The sequence below is a fragment of the Monodelphis domestica genome, chromosome 4, assembly GCF_027887165.1.
Source record: "Monodelphis domestica isolate mMonDom1 chromosome 4, mMonDom1.pri, whole genome shotgun sequence".
Taxonomy (NCBI): domain Eukaryota; kingdom Metazoa; phylum Chordata; class Mammalia; order Didelphimorphia; family Didelphidae; genus Monodelphis; species Monodelphis domestica.
In genome coordinates this window covers 189,286,244-189,310,555 of record NC_077230.1, presented here as the reverse complement: position 1 = coordinate 189,310,555, position 24,312 = coordinate 189,286,244, and the positions used below count along the sequence as shown (strand labels likewise).

The following is a 24,312-nucleotide window of genomic DNA, read 5'->3' as shown; positions in this document are numbered from 1 at the left end:
TTAGTCAATGAAATTCAACAACAAAAAAGTAACTAGTAGACAGGTTAATTAAAGAATTCCCCCTCCCCCTCACTAGTTCATGGCACACCACACAAGTTAAATACTATTAAGATCAACAAAAGAAACCGACTGACAGATGAACAAAGAAATCACTAAGCAGGTAAGTTAAATAATTAGTTTTTTTGTTTATTAAATACAGTTATATATTACAATAATGCATTTTTGTTATTTAAACTATAACTATCATGAAATTATGTTTTTTTTCTTGAAGTGACACACCATCAAAGTTATGCTTGATTTTTGGGCAAATTTTGACACACAAAGCTTAAAAGGTTGCCCATCACTGTCCTAGGTAAACCTACTTTCCCATGTTCCCATCCTTTGCTGTCACTTGCTCCACACACTAAAATTACTAGGGATAGTTCTGCTTATACTTGAAGGCTTTCCAGCTTATGACCAACCAGATTTTCATAAATGTTTATTGAATTGAACTGTCATAACTTATGCTCTACTGTCATATTTTGCAAGAACCAAGATTCTTTTCATGTCACAAGGCATTGGAGAGGGATCAAAGTGGAAATGACTCTCAAATACAGGCCATTTATTTGAAGATCAATTGTTGAGTCTTTTTTGGTTTTAGTGATAACCCGTTCATCAATAATTTGAACCCATTTCCAGGCTGTTGTCTATCCCTGTGCAAGAAGGCTTATAAAGACTCTACATTTCTCATGGCTTAATCTTGGCCTCTCATCAATCTTTTCCCAGAACAGTCTCTTTTGGAAATGATGAATTCCATCCAGTTTTGCTGTCAACATTTGAACTTGGTTCAGCTCATATATATTCTATTATCATGACCAAAGAAAATGGAAAATTTGCTCTTGTGGGTTTTCTCCCTGTTTGCACTTTATTTTGACCCTGTTTTTGTTATTGTTAAGAGGTACATACCATTTCTACTAAGCTGTCTGAGCAGATTCTCACAGTACCAAAGCAGGATGAAGAATTTCCAAGTCCAGGGAATTTTTTGTGTTCCCCTACCTCATTCTGAAGAGTGTGAAAAGTGCAGATTATGCCATGGGCAAGCAGGTCTGCCTGCCTCCAGGGTCAGCATGACCATAGGTATTAGGATTGTTTATTTTTAAAGTGTTTTCTCTTAGTCTACAAATGTTATTTAAAAAACTTTCTTAGACTTATTTGAGCAGGAACTGTTATGAAGGGTTCATACCATCAGTGTCCTCTCCTATTCCTTCCATTTTTCAAATATTTTTCAACTGACACACTAGACCTAGTTTAATCTTTCTTTGCTTCTCAGATGAGCTACTACAGTAACCTTTTACCTAGTCTTCTTTAGTTTCTCTCTTCTCCAATTCATTGTATTTAGGGCTGCTAGGATAACATATACTAATCTCATTGTGTTATTTTATAGGCTAGCTAAAGCTATGCCTTTATAGATATATTTCACATTGCTTCACTTCTGCTTTTATATATATAATATTTAATATATTATATGAAATATATTTCAAATTTTATTATCTATATTTTTTATGTATAAATATTTCAATGTAACTGTCCTTTTTGTTGTTCCCCCACACTTTAGATTCTGTCTCCCTCCCTCCTTCATGGCTTTGCCTAGTTTTCTCCCATCTCTGCAATGCTCTCTCTTTTTATTTCTAGCCTTTGAAATGCCTTGCTCCCTTGGAGACTCAGCTCAAGCACCTCTCACATGGGGACTTTCCTTATCCTCCCCAATTTTAAGTGCTCTCTCCTTCCCACCCAGAAATTGCTTTATCTTTCCTGGGTATGGGTTTTGTATTGTCTGGGTATAGATTATATCACTTCCAGTAGGATACAGGCTATTTCAAGGTAGGGACAATTTTGTATTTATCTTTGTAGTCTCATTGTGTAATACATAGCACCTTATACAATTCTGCTTGGTGCTTAAGTAATATTCATTGAAGGAATGAATAACTACAACTCAAAAAACCCTATATTTGCTGTTGTTATTAATATGACTATTATCTTTTCTATGTTCCACAGAATCTTCCATACTGCTTATGCTTAGCACAATGCCATGAGCATAAAGCTCCTCAATGAATATTAACTGATAATAATTAATAATGAGGAGCACCTTGAGGAGAAGGATGACTGATTCCCTAGGGTCATCCCAGCTCTGGTTTCTTGGTGGCATTTGGTAAATGAGGTAGACATTGGCGATTTTCTATTTCCCCAAAGTTTGTATGCCATACTCTGAATGCAGTACAAGGAAATGCCACCAAACAGTCATTTAATGGATCCAGTTCTTAAGATTTATCAACCACATTCAGTTGCAAACCAGGAATTAAAAGCTTACAGAAACTGTATCCCATTACCAGTAGTTCCCAGAACTATGCCCTTTCCTTGCCCAGATATTTACCCCCTTCTATTTTTAATCCCTGCTGACTATTCCAGTTATCTCTAGGGGGAATTTGCTGTCTTGACATCTTAACTGACCTCAGCAGGACAGTATCTATTTTACTTGCCAGAATCCTTAAAATTATGCAAAATAATTTTCATACAAGATCCTAGGAAGAGATTTGCTTCTATTTGTGCATAAATACATACTTTTTTTTTTTTTGAGGGCAGCTAAGTAGCTCAGTGGATTACACACCCAGAGATGAGAGATCCTAGGTTTAAATCTGACCTCAGACACTTCCTAGCTGTGTGACCCTGGGCAAGTCACTTAACCCCCATTGCCTAGCCCTCATTGCTCTTCTGCCTTGGAATCAATATGCAGTAGTGATTCTAAGAAAGAAGACAAGGATTAAAAAAAATACAAAGAACTTTTTCAGTGTATTTTAAAATATATTTTCCCCTGTCCAATTCTTATCACATTTACATATTCTTGCATGTCTACTAAAAGGAAAACAATATGCCCTCTGTTTCTGGCATTGCCATCTTATCACACTGAGTCATAAGATTCATTCTTCTATGCTCTGAGAAAAGTAGAGACATGATTCCCAGGGGCTACAGTTGCCTTTAGGTGTACCTGTCGCCCATGAAAGATAATAGATAACATAAGGGATTTGTCTAGAATGTCTACTTTTAAGAACAATAGCTAATAACATAATAGGAGTTCACGAAAACTGAGAGACCTTAATTGTGTTATAATAATAATAATAATAATAATAATAGCAAGAGCTAACATTTATACAGGCAGTTCTCCACCTCTACATAAAGCCTTATTTACATAAAGGACATTTGACTGAAGCCCAGGAGAAGGAATGGAAGCAAGTTGGGAGGGGGAATCAGTGTAGGGATGGGGCCCACTGTAAGATGAGAGAAGAAAGATTCTGCATTTTAAGAGAGAGATCAATCTTTTAGAAGGTCCAGCTGAAGTGAGAGTGGAAGAGGGGCAAGAAAAAAAGAAGCAGAGAATTCTAAGAAAGAATCAGAAGCTTGAAGATCCAACTGGCAACTCATTTCTGGCTTGGGGAAGGTAGAGGAGAGAAGTGGATTCCCGGAAGCAGAGAAGAAGCCTATCTCTTTGGAGATCTGTCTTTTCTAAACCCTGAATACCTCCACTAAGACCTTCAGTTACTGCAGTTTAAAATCCTCAAGTGGAATTGTGGATTTTGGACTTTTGAACAGAGCCATCCATAGAACCCTTGTCTTAGGATCTCTCTCTCTCCCTCTCCCTCTCCCTCTCCCTCTCCCTCTCCCTCTCCCTCTCTCTTTCTCTCTCTCTCTCTCTCTCCCTCTCCCTCCCTCCCTACCTCCTTCCCTCCCTCCCTCCCTCCCTTACCTGTCCCTGGACTCAATACATTCAAGATCTAGCTAGTTGAGAGTAGGGCCAGGAAAGCAATTGGCAAAAGGGAGAAGTCAGGGCTGAGAAGCCTGTGACCTCCAGACTCTTGAGGGGCCAGCCTGCTAGAGTGGACAATCTGTAGGGCTTCCCTGTTTACTTGCTTTCCTGCCTGACATCTTTGATATCCCCTTCCTGCTTTAACCCCAATAAATTATTTGATATTTAAAATTTAGGTTTGGATCAGTCTCTAAAACAACATAGTTAAGGGGACTGAAGATTTGGGGAGGGTCACACCTCTTCCCAAAAGGGGGTTGACTTCTAGTTCCCAGTGATTCCAGAATGTCTGACCCAAGGAACTGTTATCTATCCCTGGCAGTTAACCACTCCTATGACCCTGAAAGGGGTTGACAGTTAATGTCCCTGGGGGAAGCAGAGGCATAAGAGGTCATCTTGCCTCTCAAGGACAGACTGGACCTCAGGAGCCCTGGGCTCCTCTGAGGGAGGCATCCTGCCATTTCACTGAGGCAATTCCACTTTAGTCTCCTGTCCCTCCATCTCCAAGAAAATATCCCTATGGAGACATACTTCTTTTCTCCAAGGGGACAGGACCTGGCTTATCTCCCCCCAGAAGTAAGGGAGGAGAAGAACAAATAGAATAATCCATTCCCTCTCTTTCACCCCTATTCCTTCTTTCTCCCCACCATTTCTTCTCCTTCATTACACCACCTACTGTCCAAGGACATGTGGAGACAGGGCCAGAGCAGGAGGAGAAATAGGCAGGGAATGGGATAGTCATGCAGCACCCCAGCAGGGATGGATAGAAGACAGACATATGGGGAAAAGGTCTCTTTTTTTTCCTGGCAGAGATCTCAAACCAAGCCCAGCATGGAGCAGTGGGGTCTCCACTCACACTCATTCTTCTGCTTTCACTTGGAGGATTATTTTTTATTTTATTTTTTGGTGGAGGGGATGGGGCACCACAGAGTGCCAAGCTGAGTGGCAGGAGCAGAGAAAGAGAAAGCACAATCCTGAACAGTAAAGTTAACAAAAGTATTTTTTTGAATGTAAATTTCTTTCAGAATGATTTATATAAAATTCAATTTGAGTAATGAAAATTAACATCAAGCAAGAACTGTCTACATAACCCTGTAAGGTTTGTAAAGCACTTAAAAATGTTGTTTTATCCTCACAACAAGTTATTATTATCCTATTTTTACAGATGAAGAAATTGAGCCAATAAAAAGATGAAGAGACTTGTCTAAGTTCACACAGCTAGTGTAGAATTAGTTTCTGCTTTTCTTTTTTTTTGCCGGGGGGGGGGGGCGGTTGGAGGGTGGAGTCCTTGCTGAAGACATTTTCAAATAATGATACAGGGAGAATGCATTTATTAAGTCATATGTAGGGAATTCAGAGAGATTAAAATCGATGTGTCAGCAGCATGCCAAAAAGAGTCTTATTTTTTCAGCTTCATTATTGCCTTATTCAATTTCCAAGGTTTTATTTTGAAGCATATGTATGGAAAGAAGCAAATTATTGAGCTTGTCTGCCATTTCACATATGGCCTGAAAACCCTCAGATCACTTCCTGTCCTTTTCCCCTCCTCCCCTGCCTACCTCCTAGCATCCCGCTGAAGGCTCAGGGATAGGCTGGTGTTGGCATATTCATTATTCAGTATGAGCTGAAAGCAATTTGAGATTTCAGACAACAAGGAGCAGAGCTGAATGGGAGAAAAATAAAGGGACATTCAGGTGGATAGATAGACTCCTGTTACCATCTGCCCATTTGTCCTATGGTTTAACATGACCTTAGCTCATATATTTCAAGGATGACGATAATATTCCTTCCAAACTCTGGTTACAACCAGATTTTTCTGCTCCTGTGACACATCTCATTTCTCTTTGCGGGCTCGCCTACATAGAGCTCCTTTTAGGATCAGACCATATGTTCAGTGTCATGGGGGTGGGAGGTGGGGCATGTGTTCAGTCTAGAGAACCAGGGCTAATGAGTCACTGAGAAGCACGAGGCAGAGAGCCCCTGGAAAGCAGCCATCCTTGGTGGATATGGGAAATACACATGGCCCCCAGCTCCTGGGGCTCACTTGGAAATGGATGATGCTAGTTTGCTGACATTCCCACTCCATTACTGGGAATCCTTAAGATTTTTAAGTGCCATTGATATTCTGTTCCTTTTCAGGAAAATGATCTGGTTTGGTGAGCTTACATTGACTTTTTTTTCTTCCAGTTCTGTACAAAATGACCTTCTATAGAACCATGGAAGATTAGAAGAGACCTCAGAGGTCATCTTGGTGACCCACTACCTCGTGAGACACCCTCTTCTATTTCTGGACAGATGCGATTGGAATGAAGTTCTTCCTTGTATTGAGCCAAAATCTTCTTCCCTCAGCCTTTCACACAATGGTCTTAACTCTCCCTGGTGGGAGGATAGGCTTTATCAGTTTTTCATATGATATCCATATTTTAAAACAGTGATCATATTTTCCTAGCCTTCACTCTTTTTTTTTTTAACCCTTACCTTCCGTCTTGGAGTCAATACTGTGTATTGGCTCCAAGGCAGAAGAGTGGTAAGGGCTAGGCAATGGGGGTCAAGTGACTTGCCCAGGGTCACACAGCTAGGAAGTGGCTGAGGCCAGATTTGAACCTAGGACCTCCCATCTCTAGGACTGGCTCTTAATCCACGGAGCTACCCAGCTGCCCCCTAGCCTTCACTCTTTTAGACTTTAATATCCTTATTTTCTTCAATTCTTATATGACTTGGGTTCAAGTGTCCTCAGTGTCCTTGTCACCGTTTTCTCGTATGTCAATTAATTTTTTTGGTCTAGACTTGGGATTGAATCAGGATGAGGAACTCTGTGTTCCCCTCACTGATGACGATCAAAAGCTCATCTCTAATTTATAATCATTTGACTAAAGCACTGAGAGATTAAATGATTTACTTATGGTCAGACAGCCAGTATATGTCAGAGGTGGGACTTAAAACTCAGGTCTTCTGGATTAAGGCCAGTCCTCTAACCACTATAGCATGCTCATTCTCAAGCTGTTCATTTACATCCAAAAATTCCCTCTGTTTTTCCGAGGAAGCAACTGTCAAGACTCAGAATCATAATATTTTAGAATTGGAAGGGATGATAAAAGCAATTCTTTCATTGCAATACCTTCCTTTTGTAGATAAGGAACCTGTGACCCATAGAGATTAAATGACTTGTCCAAGGTCATGCGGTCATCATGCTGCAAAGTTGGGACTGAAACCCAGGTTTTGCTCCTGCTTGTCCAATGCTTAGCTTGCCATTCCAGTCTACCAGTTGCAATCCATACAATCTCAGAAACAATATATTTTCATTTTCAGTACATTTTCCTCAAGGAGAGGGGTCTGGAAAATGTCTTCTTTCTATCCTGGGGGAGTCAGGATGAGCTTTCCCATCAGCCAGCTGTTCTTGCCCCTTTTCCAATGCTCCTCAGGAACTTGGGTTTCAAAAGGGGAATCACTCTGTGCCTTGCCATGGTTTGTGCCTTAACTCTGCACTGTCAGTGATCATTCAGAACTCAGAACAGTCTGTGTGCTTGGAATGAGCAATTAGTAAACTGCTGTGGAGTTATTTGGGCAAAAAAGTCTGCAGTGCCCTCACCCCGGCCGGCCGTTCTAAATGGTTTCCTTAAGCACTAGATCCCAGGCGGATAGGTTGCATTGCTCCTTTGGTTCATATTGCTTGCGGCAGACTGAAGGACCGAGCTAATTGGCAGACAAGGGCATTTAGGATATAAAAGCAGTTCAGTGAAGGAGTACAGGAGAGAGTAGTGAAGTAGCTGGACTGTTCAGCAGCAAATAAACACAAACTCATAAAAGTATGAGATGAGAAGTCTGGATTAGGAAGATTTGGCCCCTGTCCCGAGAGAGTCCTCATGGTCTCCGATCCCTCCGGTGGTCAGTCCCCCCATTTCTACATATTTGTGTCTCTGTTTTATATATCTCCTACATAAATCCATTTGTTATTAATGATATAAAGTGCTTTGCAAGCTTTAAAGTGCTATAAACTATTATTATTACTATAATATATGACTTCAAGAAGGCAGGGAGAATCAAAAAATATCAAAATAAATTTATTACAAGCAAGTATTCAATGACCACTTCATTGCCTTCAAGACAATTTTTAGCCTTCAGGAACATGGGGGTGTGCTACATAACCTTCATCTGCAACATATGACGTGTACACGGGCCACATCTTCCTCTTCATGAAATGATTGGGTCAGATGAACTTTCATACCTCTTTGAATAAGTAAAACTTTCAATCACTTACTAAGTGGAGACATGGACTAGTTTAGGAAGAGATCTATAGTCATTTAATCAAGGCTGTAGATAATCTTCCCCAGGTATCACTGAATAAAACAAACTCACTCAGAAGAATAGTCTAACATCTGATTTGGAATATTGACCTTATCTGAAATCTTATTTTTACCTATATGACTGGGTTGAGTTGACCTTGAATTTTTGAAGGCCATGACAGGGAGCACAAATTCTGACCTGTCTTAGCAAGCTGGAAAAGTTTCCAAAGTGGGTTCAATATCCATCATTGGAGGATCAAGGTAGCTAAATTTGGAGAGGCTTATTACAAGAACACTAAGGGATGACATATTATTTTTTTGTTTTAGCAGCAATTCATTGAGCCTTTTTTGAACCAAGAATGGAACATGGTCTATACTGGGAGAGAGAGTAACTAAATGGAGTCTTGAAAAAGTGCCTATGTGAATATATAAATGTCACTCATATATTTATATTCAAACATTTCTCTTTCTAAGATATGAATGCTTCTGACATTTGACTGCAAAGTGATGAGACTCATCCTTAAACTTATTTACCAGAACTTATTCAGTATTGTCTTTCAAGATAATCACTTTAGGAGGCAAAACATTCTAACATGATTCTATTGTCCAAGATACATATATACACATGAATATGTATGTTTACGTGCATATTAAACCCAGTCTTCGAACCTAGACAATTTACACAAGACTGTTCTTGGTGGAGACAGTGTAGATTTGACCATGAAGGGAAGAGTTGGTATGAGAACTTTAGAGAGTATCATTATTCTTCATTCCTGCTTCAAGAGAGTGTATGCACAAACACACACACACACACATACACTCACACACACACACAATTCTAAACTCTCTTTAGGAAGCCACCAATGGAAAGAGAGAAAAATTTTGGAAGGCAGACATGCAGGGGAAAGCTGGCTTCTCCACGTGCCCACGATTTCTAGTTTGTCTCCTTAGAGTCCTTAGGGAATTTTTACTTTGGGTGAGATCAGGACCACTAGCTTTTGGTTGAGGTGAGATATCTCATTCCCAGGAGTAGGGCTCATTCACTCCGTGCATTTCCTGATATATTCTACTCAATATAACTTTTCTCATTTCTTTTTGCTTTCTGCTTGGATAAGTGATTTTATTTACTATTCATTATTTGTGATGGTCTTTTGTATAACTAGCCTTTGATAGGAAGGAGTCAAACCTATGGTTATAAGCTTGAGGTTAGTAGAACCTTTAAGGCATAGTACCCAGGAAAATGTTTTAAATCTAACAAGATCATTCCTCTAGAACTGCAATATTTAGGGAGGAAGCTAGGTATAATTCTAGTCTAGTAGTTCTCTCTGAGAAAACCAGCAGCGCTAGCCTCATGGCTCCTTCTGCTCCCCTCCAGGCAGAAATCAAAGTCTTCTTTGGAAAGGAGTATGTAAAATTCCATAGCTATCCATTCTTGTGTCTCTATGAGCCACATTTATACAATGCTTGTGGACATGCACTCTATATATACTTATATAATATGCATTTTAAGTGGAAGTTTATTTGTAAACTGAATTCAAGGCTCATGTGTACTTTAATATTTTAGTAGGGTTGTTGATGTTTCTTCGGTACCATGTGGCAAGCCACAGAAACAATATGAATTATCTTATACCCAACTCTGTGTTTGATCGACCTTCTGTAAGATAGAAAGTATATTTTTGCTATTTTTTAAAGGCTGCATTAGTTTGTTTGTATGCACTGGAGTCTGCCTGGTGATTGTATTGGTACAACTTGTACATTCTTAGAAATGAAAAAATGTGGTGGGTAAAAGTGTTTTGCAAATCTCTTAGGAAAGAGAAATCTCAGCATTTCTTGTTGGAGTTAGCTTTTGCTATATTTTATACAACGTTGTTGTGCAGGTAAATTGCATAAAAGTAGGTAGATGAGTCCATTTTAGGAGAGAGGTAACCTCGTCTTTAAGGGTAAAATGCAATCATTATTTTAAACAATGGAGGGTTATCATTTTCCGGGTCCTAGAGAAAATCACTGGGGAGTATTGATCTGGCTCTTCCATGAGACTCTTTGCTTTGTTTATCTCTGATTTTAAATCAAAAGGCTCCTCCAAATGCAGAGGTAAGTGGCTCATCTTAGACGGAGCCTTATGTTACAAATGCAGGAGAATTCTTTATGGCAGTGATGGGGTGGAGTGGGGCAGTCCGCTTCATGGTTTTTCCAAAGGCAAGGATTGGATTCATAACTCTCAGAAGAGAGTGAACTGTAGGTTGTAATTGGGGGACCCATGGTAAGTTGCTGAGCTCTCAGTGGGCAGAAAATATTTATAAGAAGTATTAAGGACATCTTTGTAAAATCCTACGTTGTCATTCTGGCAGCAGGGCAAACATCACAATCAACTAATTGATCAATCAATTAAACTTTTGCCATGTTGCAGGTCCTGGACTAAGTACTGGGATTAGAAATACAAAAATGAGAGAGTTCCTCCTTTTAGGAAGCTTGTGTCCTACAAAAAGGCAAGAAGCACGAAAGGCTCCCTCAAATGAACTTTTAAATGTATTTAAGTAGCTGAGGAGTTCTCTATTTTATCCAGTTATTCTTGCCTTTGACTTGTTGACTATAAAACATATCCCTGTATAACCATCTTTAGACTATCCAACCCATGCCTAATTTCCATGTCTACCCAACTCCTGATCTGACCTATCTGACCTTTTTTTTTCTTTTTCTGATACTTCTGGTACCAGGGAGGGCTTCAAGTTCTACTAGAAGGTCTTAGTTGGATGGTTTGAAACTCTCATATTTAACCTTTATTCTGTGTATCTTCTTCATGTGAAGAGGGGACTAGTCAGTGGGAACTTAGTCCTACAAGCATGCACGATCTATTTTGTCTGGTGCTAACCAAAGTGGATGCTTGGGGTGCCTGCTTCTAGAAAAATGTTATGGTATGTAATGGAACTTGGAGGCAGATCCCCTACGCACCAACCTGAATTGGTACCAGGGAGATCAAATCACAAATATTTGAGGGACTAAGTCTCCAGTGGCCAGTCTCTCATTATACTAAATTGGCCAAACTATTTATATTATGAGAATCATCCCAATTTTTAACATATGTGATCACTAAGGTATGCATGGTTTGTTTATTTATACATATGTCCATATCTTACAAGATGATTATATATTTCTGTTTTTTGAAATTAGAGTGATTATACCACTGAATTTCTTTGTTTTTTAATTTCCTTTTTCTTATGAACTTAATAATCATCTGCAAACATAATATTTCAATATATAAAAAAGAACTAAAAATAAGATAGTATGTGTCTAGTGAATATCACTCTGACTTCACTCTCCCTGAGTGAGAACAGCTATTTCTCCTGCTCATGTTCTAGGAATATTGCTGGAGAGTCGGGTTGTCTCTTTTCTAATACTCTCAGGCTAAGCATTCATTTTGACTGTGTTCCCCATACTTTTTAAAAGTAAAATTTTAATTATATCTTTTTAATACTTGAAATTTCTCTCTAGTATTCCTCCCCAGAGAACCATCTTATATGAAAAATAATCTTTTTTTTTAAAATTTAACCTTTACCTTCTGTCTTGGAAGCATTGGTTCCAAGGGAGAAGAGCAGTAAGGGCTAGGCAATTGGAGTTAAGTGACTTGCCCAGGATCTCACAGCTAGGAAATATCTGGAGTCACATTTGAACCCAGGATCTCCCATTGTCCAGGCCTGACAATTTAGCCACTGAGCTACTTATCTGCCCCTACAAAGAATCTTTTTAAAGACAGAAGAGGAAAAAAAATCAGCAATACCCACCATCATATAACAGTCTGTACAGTATGTTACACATGTGGACCTCCCATCTCTACAAAGGGGTGAATTTAGGGTGTCTTCTCATATCTTTTCTTTAGAGCCATGCTTGTTTTTTGTAATTTTGCCATTTTGTTGTCCTTTTCATTTATGTTGTTGTAGTCATTGTGATATTGTTTTTTGGTTCTCCTTACCTCACTCTACATCACTCCCCATAGATCTTTCCATCCTTTTCCTGTATTCATCATATTTATAATTTCTTATACCATAATAATATTACATTGCATATATGTACTACCATTTGTTTAGTCATTTCCTGATCTATAGGCATATACTTTGTTTCCAATTCTTTGCTATCCCCAAAGGTGTGACTATAAATATTTTGGTGTATATAGGGATTTTCTTTTTATTAATGACATCTCTGATATTTAAGTCTAGTAGGATAATCTCCAAATCAGAGGGCATTAACATTTTAGTCATCTTATTTGTTTAATTACAAATTAGTTTCCAAAATAGTTGTGCTGATTGTGTTCCACCAACAATGTACTATTATGCCTATCTTCCTCAGATCTCTGAAATGCTGATCCTTCCCTTATTTTCTCATCTTGCCAATTTGTAGGATGTGAAGTATAACCTTGGGATTGTTTTGATTTGCGCTTTTTTTTTTAGTGATTTGGACCATTATTTCATATGTTTTTTTCATAACTTAAAATTTTTCTTTTGAGAACTGTTTTTTCAACTACTAACATATTAGGGACTGTAATATTAACAAAATTTATAACAATAGGAAACTACACTAAGGTTTTTTGGCATATTTTTGTTGTTTGTATATCTTGGATACCATACCCTTATGGAAAGATTTGATATATATATATATATTTTTTTTTAATTTGACTATTTCCCTTCTAGTCCTAGGTGCATTGGTTTTGTTTGTGCAGAAGTTTTCCATTTCATGTGAAGTTTCTATTTTATCTCTTGTAACTGTGTCTATTCCTTGTTTGGTTAAGAATATATCTTCTACCCCTACCACTGAGAGGTATTTGATGTTTCTCTTTTAATTTTTAATTTTATGATTCTTAGTGTTAAGACCATATAGAACATATGAATATTTATAATATATTGTAGAATATGGTATAAGGTATTAGTCTAAACCCAATTTCTGCCAGACTGCATTCCAGTTTTCCTAATATTTCTAGAAATCAAAAAAGAGAAGTGACAGCTAGGTTGTCCAGAGAGCCAGGCCTGGAGATGGGAGGTCCTGGATTCAAAGCTGGCCTCAGACACTTCCTAGCTGTGTGGCCTTGGGCAAAGCATTTAACTCCAAAAACCCCTTACTGGAACCAATACTTAGTTACATCAGGTTATTGAGTTCCATTGTTTCTGATTTTTCCATGTGTAGTTTGTTCCACTGATCTATCGTTCTGGTTTATTTTTAAACTCGTATTACATGGTTTTGATGACTGCTACTCTTTAATATAATTTAAAGGGTGGAAGTGCTACTCAGCTTTTGTCCCTACCTTTTTTTCATTATTTTCCTTTGTATTCTAGGTCTTTTATTTTTCTAAATGAATTTAACTTTATTATTTTTATTGAATTCTGTAAAGTATCTCTCTGATAATTTGATTGGCATATCATTGAATTAACTTTGATAGTATTATAATTTTTATTATGTTAGTATGACCCAGCCATGAGTCCTAATTATTCCTTCAACTGTTTAATTTCTCTTGATTTCTTTAAATAATATTTTAGCATTTTGTGTGCTTTGGTAGATTGATCCCCAAATATTTTATGCATTTTGTATTTATTTAGGATGGGATTTTCTTTTATATTATTAGCTATTGGGGTTTATTATGATTATTTAGAAATTCTATTGATTTTTGTGAGTTTATTTGATAGCTTGCAACATTGCTGAAACAAAGTCTTTGTTTCAATTAGTGTCTTTGCTGATTGCCTAGAACAAATGACCATATCGTCAGCAAATAGGAATAATTTTTTATTTCTTCTTTTTTATCCTTATGCCTTTCTTTCTCTTAGCATTCCTAGACTCTATCAGGTAAGAGTGGTTACCTCGGTTTTACTTCTAGTTTTACTTCTGTTTTTATTGGGGAAGTTTCTAGTATACCCTCACTGTATATGATACTTACTTTTGGTATTAGATAGATTTTTTTTAATTAAATTTTTTTATCAAATTAAAAACAAGTCTTTCTACAGCTATACTTTGTGGGATTTTTAGCATAAATGAGTATTATATTTTATCCAAAGCTTTTCCTCACATTTATTAAGATAATCATATGTTTTGGAATGTTTTTATTTTTAATATGACTAATTATGTTGATTATTTTTCTAGTATTGAATTATACTTGCATCCTTGGTATATATAAATCTAGCTTGGTTATAATGAATGATTTCTTGAATGAATTGCTGTAGTCTGTTTGATAGGAATTTATTTTAAAAATTTGAATTGATACTGATTAACAACATTGGCATATAGTTATTCTGTAGTTTACCTTTCTTTGATTTAGGCATTAGGACTATTTTGTCTGATAAAAAAGAGCTTAGTAGGGTATTTCTCATTTTTTTGAGAATAATTTGTCTCGTATGTATAGTAGTTATTCTTGCGAAGTTTGATAGAATTCTCTACCTCCCTCCCACAGTAAGGCATGAATGATAGCCTCTGTTTTATTTAATCTATTAACATTAATTAGATTTTGCTAAGCTATATTTATTGCCAAAATATAGAACAAAGGTATAAATATTTCTGTCTTAACACTGAAGGGACACAATCTCCCCTTCACTTTCTGTTCTCTTTTGAAATTCACAAAGATAAAGCTGTACCTAAAATTCTTCTTCATCTAAAGTTTAAGAAAAAAATATTAATGGAAAGAATTGAGACTCAAATTCATGGACTGTCAACCTCCCTCTTTTGAGGAGGGCCCAGGGTCTCTCCACTAAAAGGATTGTTTCTCTTCTTTCTCTGGAAGGCAGAAAGAAGTCACTGAAGAGAAGAGGTCAAACCGAGAGAGAAGGAAAGAGGCTGACTATTGCCTTTTTAATATTATCCGGTTCTAACTATGTAGCCACAGCCAATCAAAGGGACTCCTTGTAATAATGTGGCAAGTGAACTGTAACCAGTTACAGAACATCTGCGCATCCAAAGTCTCTCCAAGGTAATTCCATTATGTCTCCTTCTGGGCTCAGTGGCTGGTCTCCCACTTAGATATGAAATTGAGAACTTCTGTCAAATCCAGATTATTTAAAAATGTGCATGAAATTTTTCATGGTGGTAGTTGAACATTTATTAAGAAAATAGGTAAATAATTCTATACCTATTCAGCAGAATTTTGGTCTATCCAGATTATTCTATGGTATTGATAGTTGCTGGGTATTTAAATCAGACAGACTCCGTGAAATGTCTGATTCAGCATCGATTCTTTACTTTAGGGATAGACAAAGGATTTATGGGAGCTGAGAAATGTATCCTTGACAGTGACTAGGGATAAACATAGGTTTTAGAATTCTACTTTGGACTATTAAAGAATAAGATCTGTGCTGAGTCACACATAGCACACGAAAGGGTCATCTTCCTATTTTAATACAGTTTCTTTTTTAGATTTTTCAGTCTGAAATCCACAATTAAATTAGTCATCTATCACACTTGTATATTGCATTAAGAAAGGTACAATAAACCAAAATTCATATTTGGAAAACACAAAGGTATGGTTTCTTAAGCCAAATAATTATTTATCTTATGAGGGGATTGGTATAGAATTTGTGTGTACAACAGGATGCTCTAATAAATATACAATGTGATTTCATTTACAGACAACTTTTCAGGAGCACTTCTACTGTATAAAGCAAAGCACACATGTATTAGTGGTATTCTTAACAACGTTCCAGATATTTAATTATTTTACTTAGTATTACTATTACCCCTGTAATCATCATCATCATAGGCATGGTTCCAAACTGTCATTTGTGGACCAATCTAGCCAAGGCTGGATGAGTTCTTCATGATAGCTTTTTGGGTCATAGCAACTCTGGAATACAATATGGTGTCATGGTGGCATTGATATCTATATCTGTATATGCATACTAAGAACAATGAAATCACACATTCTTAAATAAAGGAATCAACAATAGGTTCTGGCTCTATTCTGAAATGTATCTGTGATCTTCCTGATGTGGGTCCTCCTTCCAGTAAGGCATATTTCAACCATTCCATCTCTATCCATTCTTGATGACTTTTGTTCATATTCTCTCATAAATTCACCACAAAGGATCTACACTTGGTGGGAAGATCTTCCTCCTGGCTTCTTGACATTGTGAGAATGCTAATAGAACAGACTAGCTGCCCATTAGTTATTCCTTGTTTTCCTTTCTTGTGCAAAGGAGCCTAACTTCTTTTTTACCCATGTTTCTTATTTTTCTTGAACATTTCTCCTTTATATTACTGTTTATCTTGCTTTTGTCCAACAAGAGCCTCTCCATTACACTTTCAGAGATTCTCAATTTCAGGTCTTTGGAGACTGCGGCTTTCCATGACTTGTGTCCATGTAACACCACCAAAATAATATTGATGGTAAAGAAGATAGGCATCTGGTACAGTGAGAAGTTAGGATCCTTAAAAAGCCCAACCCTAAAGCTTTTCAATTTTTCAAAGACAATCCAGTTTGCTTTTTTCCTGGTCAAGACTGGATACAACTCAATGTCCATTTGCAGTGTCTTTTCACACAGATGTATGCACACACAAATGGATGAAGTCTGTAAGTGGACCACTCAAAAGCCTATCATCATCTGGACAATAGGAAATCTTTATCATTTTGTATTTCCTGTATGTATAGCTAGATCAAACTCTTAGAGTGTCTGTGCATCTTATTTAAAGGCTTTCCATTATTCTGGCACTTGATATAATCAGCAAAATGTTATACCCATATATGAAGGACCTGACCAACTTTAGACAGTCCCTTAAATTTTTTTTTTAATTTTAAACATTATTTTATTTGGTCATTTCCAAACATTATTCACTGGAAACAAAGATCATTTTCTTTTCCTCCCCTCCCCCCCACACCACCTTTCCCTCTCCCATAGCCGACGCACGATTCCACTGGTTATCACATGTGTTCTTGACTTGAACCCATTTCCATGTTGTTGGTATTTGCATTAGAGTGTTCATTTAGAGTCTCTCCTCAGTCATATCCCCTCAACCCCTGTAGTCAAGCAGTTGCTTTTCATTGGTGTTTTTACCCCTTAAATTTTTTTTAAAATTTTATTTAAAAATTTTTTCCATGGTTATATGATGCTTGGACAATCCCTTTTTGACCTAGACTCTGCACTGGGTTTCTTCTGTGACAACAGAGAAATATTTTGTGAGCATATATTTTATTCTTTAATTGATTATTACTAAATAGATTATTGAATATATTTCTATGGTTTTATCTTTTTTTCTTGTTTTATCTTTCAAAGGATCTTGTATAATTTGGATATCTCTAGGAGAGATACTTTTGAAGGAGGCAAAATTTTACAGGAACATTTTGCTCTACCAAATTAAAAAAAAGTCACCAAGCAGTAAGCATAATGGGATCTTGTGTTTTCTGCATCTTTCATTTTGTGCAGTGGGAAAGATCTCACCTAATCTGGAATAGTGTTTGTAAAAGCTGGCCTTTCCCTTCTAAAATCCTCAGTGACTTTGGCATATGTATAAATTATTCTCACAACAACGCTGTAGATGGAGGAGTGGGCATCTGCTTGGGTCTATAGTAATAGATGTTCACATTTCAGGGGGAGGCAAGGATAAAGTCTGAAAATGTTCCCATGACTTTTGTATCTTCTCAGGCTTCAAAGACCTTGAGAATGAATTCCTCAGTGCCATCAAAACGGTTTTGTTTCCAGCCCTGATCTCTTCAGATCACTCGGTCTGGACCAGATGTTTTGCCCAACGTCCTTTTCTTCAGGGCTGTTTTTACTTCCTTTTGAAGCACATCTGTGATTGATATATCAGATTCCAAATATATTTCCTTGATGGTAAAATCATTCATTATAAAAATATCTTTACAGGTCTTGTCTGTCTTTTCGTCTGTTTGGTGTCTTCCTTTCAGTTTCTTCCTCTTGGGATGCCTTTGCACAGTTGGGTCTCATGCTGAACTTAAAAAAAATCCGATTTACATTCTGCCCCTCCCCCCAACTACTTCTCACTGCCTTCTGAGGTAATAGTCATATTTTGTTTATTGTTCTTTTCTATGTCATCTGGAAAAATTATAGTTAAAACCAGTATTATTAGGGGCAGCTGGGTGGCTAAGTGGATTGAACATCAGGCCTAGAGACAGTAAGTCCTGGGTTCAAATTTGACCTCAGACACTTCCTAGCTGTGTGACCCTGAGCAAGTCACTTAGCCCCCATTGCTTAGCCCTTACTGCTCTTCTGCCTTGGAACCAATACACAGTATTGATTCTAAGATAAGGTAAAGGCTTAAAAAGAATCAAGAAACCAGTATTCTCCTTGGCTACTATATTCCTCTACTTGACAAGTCAAGTATTTGCTGACTAAGTAGGTTTTTTTAAAGGCTCTTTTAGTCTCCTCATTGTAATAGATTTGCATTAATTAACATTTTAAACAAATCAGTTATAATCAGTATCGATATTATTTTTTTATTGATTTCTTATTTTAGCATCAATTACTTCATTTAGGTAATAGCTGCTTTACCTACATGCTGCTGCCTATTTGGGGTAGCTCAGTGGATAGAGTGCTGGGTCAGGAAGACGAATCCAAATCTGGCCTGGGACACATCCTAGCTTTGTGATCCAGGGCAAGCCCCCTCACCTCTATTTGCCTCAATCTACTTAAGAAGGAAATGACAAACCACTTTCTTTGCCAAGAAACCCCCCTAGACACGATGGACCATGGGGGGCACAAAGCTTTGGACATGACTGAACAAAAACAAACTGGATATTTGTTCTCACAAGTCAATAGTTTGCAGACAAGTGATGTTCATCCCTACCGTTCCAAACTTGCTAAATTTACTGCACCATTCTGTCTCGTTATAATAGACTGCCCCATTCCATTCAATCTTTTTCATATATAAGTATACATGTGTATAGCTCATCATAGCCAGATTAATATATTCAGTTATTTACCTTTTGTACTTTTTCTTGTATATATTTCACACATGATTCAAGAATGACTCTTACATTAGTAACAAGTCACTTTCTATTAAAATGTAATTAATTTGATTTTATGAGGCAGTTAGGTTGGATAGTGGACAGAGTACTGGGCCTAGAGACAGGAAGACTCGTTTTCATGTGTATAAATCTGGCTTTAGACACTTCCTAGCTGGGTGACCCTGGGGAAGTCACTTAACCCTGTTTGCCTCAGTTTCCTCATCTGCAAAATGAACTGGAGAAGGAACTGGCAAATCAGTTCAGTATCTTTGCCAGGAAAACCACAAATGAGGTCATGAAGAGTCATAAATGATTGAAAAACTAGTTACCAATGATGATGAATTTCATTTTGTGTGTTGGAGGTAGCTTCCTTCATTGGTTTTCTGGCATTAAGGTTGGTCATTATAATTATTCAGAGTTGCCTTTTAGTGTTGTTTTCATTTATTGTAGCCATTGTGGATATTGTTCTCTTGAGTCTGATCGTTTCATTCTGTGCCTATTCATACCAGGTATGACTTGTTTTTGATGAAGCTCCTCTGATTGATTCCGTTTTTTAACCCTTTAAAAACCTCTCTTAGAATCAATACACTATGTAGTGGTTCTAAGGCAGAAGAGCAGCAAGGGCTAGGCAACGGGGGTTAAATGGCTTGCCCAGGGACACTCAGCTAGGAAGTATCTGAAGGTAGATTTGAACCCATGACTTCCCATTTCTAGGCCTTGCTTTTCACCCACTGAGCCACCCAGCTGCCCATATTTTTTATAGTTATATACCAATCAATATAATACATTATAGAATTCTACCATGATTCAAAGTCAAGTTCACTGGAGCTGTTTGTTTTAATGCCCCAAACACGGAGCAACTAAGACCCCAGGAAGTCAAATAAGTCATCTTCCATTTCAAGTCAATAGATGATTCAAGAACCGACATCGCTATTGCTTCCCTGCCTCCTCCTCACATCCCCCTAGTCCTTAGCCCTTTCCTAACTCAGAATGAGGCTGTGTTTATGATTAATGACACTGATTAAATTAATTTGGGATTTGATTTTCAGTGACACTATCCTTGCCCTCTGGTTTGGCTCTTGCCTGTGTTCTTGCCATTTCATATTGGAGAGATCTTTCTCTGTTGCTTATCATTTCCAATAAGGCAGGAGTGCTACAATGGAGAAGAATTTGAGTCATTTTTTTAACTTTGGGTCTTGATTAGTAAGGTCTTTGGTCACTGAAAGGCACTAGATGATTTTTCAGGACTCTGGCCTGAATGGTAGACTGTGTCCACAGGCAACGCTCTCCCTTAGGATTCAAAGAAACTTAGAATTGGAAGGGAGTTGAGAGGTCATCTAATCCAACTATCTCAGTCTCTTAAGACTGTGGTGGGAAAATGTAAAATGGAGCCCCTGAGTAAAGAGGTATGTTCTGGGAATCCCAGTGATTCATTACAAAAATTCTTATGAAGAAAAAAAAGGCAAAAAGAAATCAAATGACCCTAAGAGAATGGACTGATTACTTTTTCTTTGCAGCAATCAAGGACATTTATGTACTGATTTATATATTTATATATATTTATATAATACATATATTACTTAATGTGATCCTCATAGTAACTTTTGAGGGAGGTTCTATTTATGGTCATTCCTATTTCATGGATGAGGAAAATGAGGTTAAGAGAAAGGCGAATTGATCACTAACTGGGAAGTGTCAGAGGTATGATTTGCATCCAAACCTCTCTTGATTTCAAGTCCAGATCTCTTTCTATCACTCCATCCTGTTATAGTTCTGATATATCTAAACATGGACGTAGTTGATTACTCACTTAGACAAAAGATTTAGGATTAAGTCAAGTTAACTAACATTGATTAAGTGCCTACTATTTGCTAGGTAAGTGTTTAAGAAGCATTTTGGTATCTAAAATGCACTTTCATCTTAAAACAAAAAAGATTGCTCTTGCTTTAGGACCTCTACTGATGACTCTTCAATTGTTTCAGTTACATCCGACGTTTTTCTTGGAAGATAGGCTGGAATAGTTTGACATTTCCTTTTCCAGCTCATTTTACAGGTGAGGAAACTGAAGCAAATAGGGTTAAATGGTTTGCCCAGGGTCACACTGCTAGTATAATGTAAGCTCCTTGAGGAAAGACTTATTCGAATGTTTTCAACTCTTCATGATCCCTTTTGGGGTTTTCTAGGCAAAGATATTTTAAGTAGTTTCCTTTTCCGGATCATTTTTAAAATGAGGAAACTGGGGCCAGATTTGAACTCATGAAGATGGGTCCTCCTTAATTCAGGCTCAACACTCTTTTTACTATATTACTTTGCCCTACCTACAGAATCTTTATAAGGTGGTTGTTTTCTCAGGGATTCCAGTGGTTTCTCAGCAATGGTAGTTTTCAGCTCTTAGGTTATATGATAGCTAAGTAATAAAATGGATAGAATGCTGGTCTTGGATTCAAGAAGACTTGAGTTCAAAACTGATCTCAGTCACTTACTAGCTATGTGGCCCTTGATAAGTCATTTAGCTTCTTCCTGACTCAGTTTTCTTATTTGTAAAATGGAGATTATAACAGCATCTACCCCACAGGGTTGTTGTAAGCATCAAATAATGTAATATTTTGTGAATAGCTTCACAAAATGTCTGGCACATGGTATGGGCATGATAAATCCCTCTTCCCTTCTTAATGAGTGCAATATTTATTCCTTTACACTAATAACGCTTTGAAAAAAGAGATTCACTCCTTTCTGTAATTAGATATAGCGATTGGAATTCTCTTTATCCTACTCTGCAGTTTTCCTTTATGGGGAATTATGAGAGAATAATAGGTAGAAAGTTCAGAAGAGGGAAAAGAATAAACAGAATGCTGAATGGTTAAAGGACAAGGAATGCTGAATGGATAATAAAATATTTATTGCTTTTCAATTAACTGTTCTCATGATTAGTACACTAGTATATTATATCATAAAATCATGTCTATTAATTTTTTGCAGCCATTATCTTGACTGTGATTTACTCCCCTCAAATCATTAACAATGCTATTAAAAAGGAAGATGGAGGTAGATGTCCTGGAGAGCTCACAGGAAAAGCAGAGGATTATGGCTGTGGGTCAAGAGAAGGATTGAAGAATAAGGGCTGGAAGGGAGGGGGGGAGCCATCTGAGGATAGAGAAGAAAATAAAGAGGGAGAAATCCAGCCACAGCTTTTATATGACTGTGCCAAATGGCCCAGTGGATCAGAGGTGCTGGGAGGGGACTCCCCCCTAGATATGGCCACATTATCTTAATCCTGGGAAAATCCAGGGCTGTGAAAAACCCAGTGTTTTGAATCTCATCAGCTCTTTCTCACAATGAAATTCCTGGTGTACATGGGGGGAGAAGATAAATATGTGTATGTGTAAGAGTCCCCAGGGTCTTTTCTGAGGCAATGAAGCATTCCTGTTTCAGGTTGCAATGGCAGCTTGAGGGCAGCATTTCCATCCAGACCAAAAAAAAAAAAAGGCTGTGCCTCTTCATAAATAGTATTTTTCTTGGAAAATGAGATAAGCTATATAACCAGGAATATGTGAACCCAAGAGACATGAAGAACCTCAGCAGAGGGGAACTGGACTGCTGACCTAGATTCAGAAAAGGTTACATGTGGGAATTTTTTTTTAAGTTTATTTTGTTTTCTGTGGGTCTGAGGGGGCTGGTTTGGGGACATTTATTTTTGGTTAAGTATTGAGCTATTAAAAACAAGGTGGTAATACCAATTTTGGCTTTATAGTAAAACAACACAACAACAACCTTCCCAGCAAATACACACTATTGCCTCTAATGTGATGACATTTTACCTTTATTTACATTAACCCTTATCTTCTGTCTTTGAATCAATACTGTGTAATCCTTTACACTTATAACACTTGGAAAAAAGTGATTCATTCCTTTCTGTAATTAGATATAATGACTGGAATTCTCTACTGAACTACTCTGCAGTTTTCCTTTATGGGGAATTATGAGGAAATAATGGGTAGAAAGTTCAGAAGAGGGAAAAGAATAAACAGAATGCTGAATGGTTAAAGGACAAGGAATGCTGAATGGATAATAAAATAGAATCAATACAGTGTATTGGTTCTATGACAAGAGGGGCAAGGGCTAGGCAAAGGAGGTTAAGTGACTTGCCCAGGTTCATAAAGCCAGGAAGTATCTGAGGTCAGTTTTGAACCCAGGACCTCCCATCTTCTCTAGGGTTAATTCTCAATCCACTGAGCCACCTAGCTGCCCTCCAGAATTAGTTTTAATAATTATCTTTTTCTCCTTTTTCGTGTAACCTTAATGATATATAGAGCAACTTCAAAGCTCACATAAACCCAGTGCCTAGAATCCTGTCTTCCATTCACTCACTAATTCTTCAGCAAATGTTTAACAGATGTGTGCAAGGCATTATTAGATACTAGAGATACTAAGCTATTTATGATATAGAGCTTGCTGGCAGGCATATCAGAGTTTGATTTGGTACTAGAAATCCTCTGGAAACTTTTGGGGACTCCTGAGACAAGCTCCTTGGAATGTCCCATAAGACAATTCAGTCTCTGGTTAACATCCTAACAGCTAGTTGGTATAAGGATGAGTGAGAAAAGTACCAAGGAGAGGGCTAGACAAAGTGCTTTGGGAAATTTTAGGAGGTAGATAACATTCTCAGTTCAGGAGTTAAAGGAATAATTCATGTACCTCATTTAGTCTCTTAGGTTTGCAATCCAAGATTTATCCTGTACTCCTTCCTTACTGCCTCTTGACAGTCCCTACCCCCTGATTCAGGCTATTGCCAAAGCCTCTCATTTCATCTTTGCAATATCTCTTGAATACACCCCCTTCTCTCCTCTGACCCTGCTTTTACTCTGGCCAGCCTGGACTACTACAATAGGCTGCTGGTGGATCAATCTGTCTCAAGTGTCTGCCCACTCCAATCCATCCTTCATTCAGCTACTTGAATGTTTTTCCTAAAATGCAGGTCTGACCACATCCTACCCTCCCAGCCCCCATTCAATGAACTCCAGCAGCTTCCAATCACTTTCAAGGTCAAATACAAAATGCTTTGTTTGGTTTCCAAAACTCTTTATGACCTAGTCCCGTCCGATCTGTTCAGTCTTCTTACACCTTATTTGATGGCTCACACTCTTCAGTCCTGTGATACTGGCTTTCTGGCTATTTCAGGAACAAGATGCTCTGTTCCATGCTTCGGGGCATTTTCTCTGTTTGTCCCCCATGCCTGGAACAGTCTTCATCCTCCACTTTACCCTCTG

At 37.7% G+C, this 24,312-nt stretch overlaps 2 long non-coding RNA genes across 2 annotated transcripts in view; both read left to right on the top strand.

The window, feature by feature from the left end:
- LOC103100375 (uncharacterized) overlaps positions 1-24,312 on the top strand; it is a 332,870-nt gene that overhangs the window by 165,411 nt on the left and 143,147 nt on the right. Inside the window, exon 4 of the long non-coding RNA XR_467681.3 lies at positions 14,873-15,058. This is a non-coding gene — a long non-coding RNA (uncharacterized LOC103100375). The remainder of the gene's footprint in view (positions 1-14,872; positions 15,059-24,312) is intronic.
- Positions 3,458-9,850, top strand: LOC107652397 (uncharacterized). The gene is made up of 3 exons (XR_001630013.2): positions 3,458-4,411; positions 4,861-4,934; positions 6,023-9,850. It is a non-coding gene; the product is annotated as an uncharacterized LOC107652397 (long non-coding RNA).